This window comes from Amblyomma americanum, chromosome 10 (assembly GCF_052857255.1).
Source record: "Amblyomma americanum isolate KBUSLIRL-KWMA chromosome 10, ASM5285725v1, whole genome shotgun sequence".
Classification (NCBI taxonomy): Eukaryota; Metazoa; Arthropoda; class Arachnida; order Ixodida; family Ixodidae; genus Amblyomma; species Amblyomma americanum.
This window is the reverse complement of record NC_135506.1, coordinates 102,090,883-102,097,766: the sequence shown is the minus strand read 5'-3', so window position 1 is coordinate 102,097,766 and position 6,884 is coordinate 102,090,883. Positions and strand designations below refer to the sequence as shown.

Here is a 6,884-nt window from a genome sequence, read left to right as displayed (position 1 = left end):
GCGGCAAAATCATTGCCGTGATCGTCTTGCACACATCGTTTCTGCCAATATGTGGCACTGCGATGTCGATGGCCTTCTTAACTTTTACGAGAACAGCCACAAACTCGGCCTTTGGGAACACCAAACCCCCTCTATTTTGGTGGTTAATAAGTCCCATCACTGGTGATATAGATGGTCCCGAATCATTCAGTCTTGGGCAGGCACTGCATATCCTTTGTTCTTCTATCGCTTTCACAACAAAGCCAGCGACGTATGCTACTGCAGCGGTTTCTACTGTTGAAGGTGGCCGCTGCACTGAAAAATAAAGGTAAGAACAAAGTGCTCATATCAGGACTAATTAAAGAATATGGAGCTCCAATCCCGGCTTGAAAAAGTAATAAGCTTGAAAGGCTATTAAACTGCATGCGCAATACATTTAGTCCGCCTACTTACAAGGCATCACTTTCAAGGGCGCCAACAAACTGTTGACATCATCCACGAAACTCGGTAGTTCAAAAATGCTAGAAAACAAAACGGTACAGAAACTATATATTACTGACCGGCACGATAAAGGTACAAAAGCACGGGGAAACAGCACCAGCTTCAAAAACATTTTTAAACGGAGCTGGGGCTTATACATACCTAGGTAGGGAATCGTTAGTTGCTGCTGATACACTGCTTTGATCATCCGCAATATCGGGTGGTTCAGACAAGCTGAAAAACAAACAGTGCAAAAACTATAAGTTGGTTACCACTATATGTGGTGTACAGAGGTAAAAGAATCAAAGGAAGTGGGCATCCTTTTTGAAAAACTGACATCACATAAATGGTGCTGCAGCGGATGTGCATACCTGAGTAGTGCACTACTGGTTGTAGCCGAGGTGTTCTGAGGAATGCTCGATGTGTTCAGTCCTGAAGATGTCCCGCTCGACACAGCTGGATCAACTCTGCTCAATTGGGTTGATGTAGAAGGACTGTACATGCTGGAGAACAAAAAAAACAAATACGACAGAAATGACATCCGAAGGAGAAAATGCCAAGAAAATTTTCTTGCATGGTCAGCACAGACTACCATTAGTGAACAAGTGAAAATAAACCACAAGAACTTGACATACAGCGAAATACACTTAATTTTGCAGCAAAACTTGCGTGCTTACCTCATAACACTCTGACCATTTCCCACATTTGATGCCTGCGATGCACACAGGATGCCAGTCCGCAGTAACTTTTCAAGGCCGAAGGTGACAGCTCTAGCGTCTAGACAGTCATTGCAACCAGCCATTTGACGCAAAGCACTGAAGAGGACCTCAACCGGATCACTTGACAGATTTCTCGTGAGGACATAAAAGAACCCACTCTCCAGCAAGTACTTAATACAAAGAACAGAAGACTTGCTTGTGAGCAGCAGTGCCTCGTAAGTTTCTGCACTTAGGAATTTTTTTCCACTTGATTTGCAGGCACTGTGGAGTCTCTCAAGGTACTGCGGGAATTCGTCCTCAAGCCAGTTCAAGCGTCCATCTGTCGCACAGAAGAAATGCATCTGGTCGGGCTTGTTTAAGTGCACGTGGGCTCTTTTGTTGGCCACATTATGGATAGCAAACCACTTTTGGATTGCCTTCATGAACTGCACAGTTGCACCAGCATTTCTGAAGGGCTCAGCTCTTGGGTGATAAGTGGGGAGCTCCATAAGAAAGGAAACTGCAGCAATCACCTCATCCGAGAAAAGCTGCACTGCCCTCCCAACATTCATTTTCTCGAAATTGCTCGGCTCCACGTGCTTTTGAGTTAGAAAACGAACAGGCTTCACAATCTCATTCTTCTGGAGTTCATAGAGCTTTTTTATGAATAATCCTGTTATTGGAAGGCTTCCATCAGTCATTCAACCTTCAAGAAAGAGATTTCGCACATTTTTTATGATGTGACATTGGTCGAAGGACAAAAATAGTGGCCTGCTTGGGTAACATGGGTGACTGACAGCTGGCTTCAGCGATCCATTTCCAAAATGGCGCATCATAGCCACATTAATTTTGTGGTTGTCTGTAACGATTCGTACAACATGAAGACCACACTTTTCGACTTCTTCGATCACATGCTTTGTCAGTTTGTGCAGCATTTTACCACTTAGCCGGTTCGTGAAGAAGAAGCCGCATGGAATTTTGTAAGATGTTGACAGCCCTGTAGCCACAAAGCACAACACCTTATTAGCAACTACAACATTGCTTACATTTTCTTGGCTGATGGCGTCAGACTTTGTTGTTTCATGACCAAAGAAACAGTCCATTTTGCGGTCATATATGTATTTTGAGCTTATGGCCATTTCGTCAATAATTACTGAACACATCTTTGCTTGCTCTTTTAGCTGCTTGACTTCTTGCATGAGACGCTCTTTCATCAGCGGTGTGACTCCACTTTTATTGTTGGACTTCCCAACATACCGGAGCAAAGTATTTTTTGAGGGTAGCTTCAGAAGGACACGGTTACGTATGTAACGGTAGGTCTTTGGCGATAGGTAGTATAGGGCTACACACTCCTTCACAAAATCCGATGACCAAGAAGGACGCTGCCTTGAAGCGTTTGCTAACTGCTCAACAATACAGTCTTCCAGGCAAAACTTTGCTGTGCCCACTTTTTGCAAGCATTTCCTCAATGCAGACTGCACTGTATTCGACTTAAAATCACTGAGTTTTTTCTTCAACCTTTCATTTTCTGTGCGAAGTTTTCGAATTGCTTTATTTTTCCTGAAAAGCTGCACCCTCAACCGATTTATTTCTCTTACATCTGAATGTTTATGGGGGACAATATCATCACTTGTTTGAGTAGCACATTCAAGTATTGAAGTAGCTGGGCGATGATTTTCAAAGTCTTGAGGATTAGCCTGAAGAACACAATTCAGTGTTTGGCTGTTTACAGCAGGTAAGAGCAGATGGCTGCTTTCTTCATGGCCCTCGGTTGTTTTCCAATTTTCCTCACTAATGCAGTTTATTGGACTGAAAGCATCATTTGTTTTAGGAACTGCGCAAGGTGGTTGCTCCCGCTCCAACTTTCGCCGTTTTTTTGCTATCTGCGGCTGCATATAGCTCGGGTATCCAGGAAAAATACTGGGTACAGCAGTCCGCTTCAGACGCCGGGTCTTTGCGGATTCAGAAGTGTAGTCATGGCTCGAAAAGTGCAAAGAGCAGACGACACTGCTGGCGGACTTACCATTTGGAGTAAAGTCTTTCCTCGAAATAGTTTTCAGCCAAGCGTGCCGGAGAGTTTCATCTGCTGGGAATTGATGGAAGCTTAAGCCAAGCTTTTTTTTTTTGCTGGATTTGCAACACGGCACGCAGCAATGTGGCATGTTCCTGAAAATACAGGAAATTATCCATGAGGTCAAAGTCCCTGATTATCAAAATAATGTTTTGTCTGAATCGAAGTGACTCGAACAACGCGATAATACATAATACATGGTTGATAGCAGCACTGCCCCTTCAGCCGCAGCACTTGAGGGCTGGGAAGCCTACTCCCAACACCACTCAAGTTCGCTTGAAGCTACACAATGTAAAAAAAAATAAAAGCCATGCGTGGAAGGGCCCCGAGTATATTATTATTTGGCCAGCACGAGGCTTGAGAAAATGTACCTCAAAAGACAAACCCAGAATGCAGTCAGAGGCCACGATGAAAGGAAAGCTCGGAAAGAGTAATGTTTTTTTTTTTTCAAGGGAAAAGAGATAAAAAGAAAGGAAGACGAGCGTTGTAGGGGCAGCGTTTAGGCGCAGCGGCAGCTCACTCGCCAGAATAGATATTTCAAGACACGGGCAATGCGGCACATCAAGTTATGCATCAACGCAGCCTTAGCTGCGTCTCGATCGTGTTATGCTACAAAAAACAACGTGCACTGTGTAAACCTGATGTAAGGATATACCGAGACTTACCTTGATTTCCTTGCGGTTTCCTCTGACTGTCAACACATTTCAGAGCGAAGCTGACGCCAGATTGCACACGTGCACCTTCCGATGCATGCGATTCTCCAAACATGTGCCGTGCCGCCACGCCGTCGGCAGGAGTGGGCGAACAGCGCCGCTCCGCGGCGCGCGAGGGAACTTCTCCGATTACACCTCTCCAATGGGGTGCGCGCTGAATGGGACGGCCGGAGCAAGCCCCGCCGCGCGCGCGTGATCGAGGCGGCCGTAGTTTACAAAGCGCAGTTCTTCCGTTCGTGACCAGATGGCGCCACTGGCTTGCTCGGAATGCGGCGCCATTGAGGGCGGAGTACGTCACTGGCGTGTACGCGTCGACGCAGCAGTGGAATATGTTCCGAATGTGTTTTCTCTGCGAATATGTAGAAATGCAGAGGAAATACGTGCTAGGGTTGTGGACTGCAGGAATTCGGACACAGAGTTAAAGGTGCGAGATGCGATCGTTTGCGAGCTTCCCGGAACCGAACCGCACAAGGACGCACTGGCCCTGTTCGCGGCCGTTCGCCATGCACCTTTTCGGTACAGGCTAAAGCAACAAACACATTCGCCAGCGTCATATAGCCAATATTTATAAGAAAGGTCTCTGATCTAGGAAAATGTTCTAGGATTAAGTGCAGAATATAGCCGCATAAACAAGTTGTCCCGCCACTGAAACCGTCACCACGTGCTTTCGCTTGCGTTGCGGTTGCCTCTGCCTGTGTAGCGAGACCCCATTGCTCGTTAGTTAAGGCGAGCGGCCATTGGTAACAGGAGCACCCGAGGGCGAATTCGGAACGGAAAAGAAGGACGTCTTGTGATCCTGCATACCGCTACTGTAGATTGTGCAGTGCACAGCCGTGCGGACTGAAAACGCTTACCTACCTTCAGTTCGTGTATTACATGCCGCCTTGGTGCTAGTGTTGAAGTTAGCTCCAAGTAGCGCAGTTTTCTTCGACCATATTCGAAATAAAGCCTTTGCGTTACTGCTGCTGTGCTGGGTGCTTGCCACCTCCTGCGTCCCATGGGAGACAGTCATTAAAAGTGACTCCGAAGGCCAACGCTCAGAGTGAAGCTGTTACTTACCACCAACGAGACCTGGAGCATTTTCGTGTTGGTATCAAGCGACATGTGTGACTGGCATAACTGTGAACTTCGTATATAGTATGAATGCGTTGCCATGGACGCGTTATAAAAATTATGTCGCGGAATCCTTGAAAACGATCGCACGCCATCTCGTGAAGGCTGCTTGATGCATGGTACTGCTACCATGATGGTTAACATTTGAATGTCTATTGATTTTTTTCGCCTTTCCGTCTTTAACAAAGCCATAGAAAATCTTTTAGGTTTCCTAAGCACTATTAACCACGCGTTGTAAACAAATGCGCACTATGTGCATGGAAGCGTTCTGGAGCGGAGTCTGCATGAATGTACACACTACAACAACGACATGTGATGCCGCAGGAATAACAACAAAAAGCATTCAGAAAAGCCTTCAGCGATTGTAAAGACAAGCAGTCAGGCGATCTATTCGCTGGCGCGAAGAGGCCCGATAGCTGAGCGGTTTTCCCCGACATGAAGCCCGATCATGTTTTCACGCCTCAAAAGATACAATTAGGGTTCCCGCATGTCATTCGAAGGTTTTGCTAAACCACAGTGCCGTGTTCCCACACCTTTACACCCACATCAGCCGAAACACTTCCTGTTGGAAGCGAACCATCAGACGCCGCAGCTGTCGCAACGAGCAGTTACGATGTGTGTACTGGCGGCGTTATCACGTGATCGAAGATGGCAGCCCACATGACACGACGCTGTAAAGAATATTTTACGGAAGTCTTGTGAACGCACAGGTTACCTACAGAAAACCACGGCCGTAGTAAAACCGCTTACGTTTGACCTAGTAAGTCTCCGGTATGCTAAATTTCTAAAATAGGCGTAACGTCTGGCAAAATTGCTGGATTTAGCCTAACCGGGCAGCGGTAGACAGCGTCGATTAATCTCTTTTTCTTGCCATATCTGTGCACGCCATGAGCAGACGACGACCGATGATGGGGTGGCCATCACGTCTGAACGAGGCAGCATTTATGCGGCCGCGGAATGCTCTTGCTGTCGCCGCCGAATGCTCAAGTGTGAACGCGCCTTTAGGGTTGTTTGAGGGCGAAACGAATCACTGGTCCGTCAACCCGACTTTTTGGTCCACGACCCTCTTGCCAAGCATTTTGCTTCAGATGTTCGAGCCGAGCACCATGCATGGAGTAACCTTGTACCCATTAGAAAACCAGTGTATACCCTGCAGCACTGGGGATCGAACCCAGCGCTTCCCAAATGCGATGCGGATGCCCTGCTAGAAGGCCATCACTTCAGTGCGTATACGAACCCGTACGGAAGTGAATGCTCAACGATGCGTTCAGTGGGATTTTGGACTGCGAATTCCACCGCTTTGAAAGTCGCTTGTTGCCCACATTCGAGGGGAATTTCGCGCACGCTGCCTTCTCCGTCAGGAACGCGCGGGCAGTCCGACAGCGTCGCGCGCGTCGTCACGGAGTGGCTGTACGCCTTCTTTGCCACCTATTAGGCGCAAAACTAAACAGACCCATTGCTCTATTAGGGGCTGCAACCGCACCTTCAGAATATTCTCGAATACGGACATCTTACGGGTTTCTAAGGCCACATTATTAGAATACGAATGCGAGTGCTCGATTCTAAGCGTTCGTCCCCAGATGCAATTTTGCGTCCTATTTTTTTTTTAGCCAGGTAGTATCGCGCAGTGACCGAACGCTCCGGGTGCGCTACCTTGGACGATTAACAGCTGGGGGCCCCACCCCAGCTATTGTGTTCAAAGTGTTGGGCGCGTGTGTTTTTCTTTTCTTCATTGACTTTTCACGCGGGCAACTTGGACAAATGTATTATGTAAATAGTGTATTTACGACCTCTCCTTCTATCCCATCTCACGTTCGGTTCTTAATGTAA

General features: G+C 47.1%; 1 long non-coding RNA gene across 2 annotated transcripts; it reads right to left on the bottom strand.

The window, feature by feature from the left end:
- Positions 1-621: 621 nt before the first annotated feature.
- LOC144106860 (uncharacterized) lies at positions 622-4,005 on the bottom strand. 2 transcript variants are annotated; one of them, XR_013309139.1, is made up of 3 exons: positions 3,894-4,005; positions 831-962; positions 622-693 (listed from the first exon to the last, which is right to left on the bottom strand). It is a non-coding gene; the product is annotated as an uncharacterized LOC144106860 (long non-coding RNA). The 2 variants fall into 2 exon arrangements; XR_013309138.1 differs by lacking the exon at positions 3,894-4,005 and adding an exon at positions 1,137-1,813.
- Between the last annotated feature and the right edge of the window lie 2,879 nt (positions 4,006-6,884).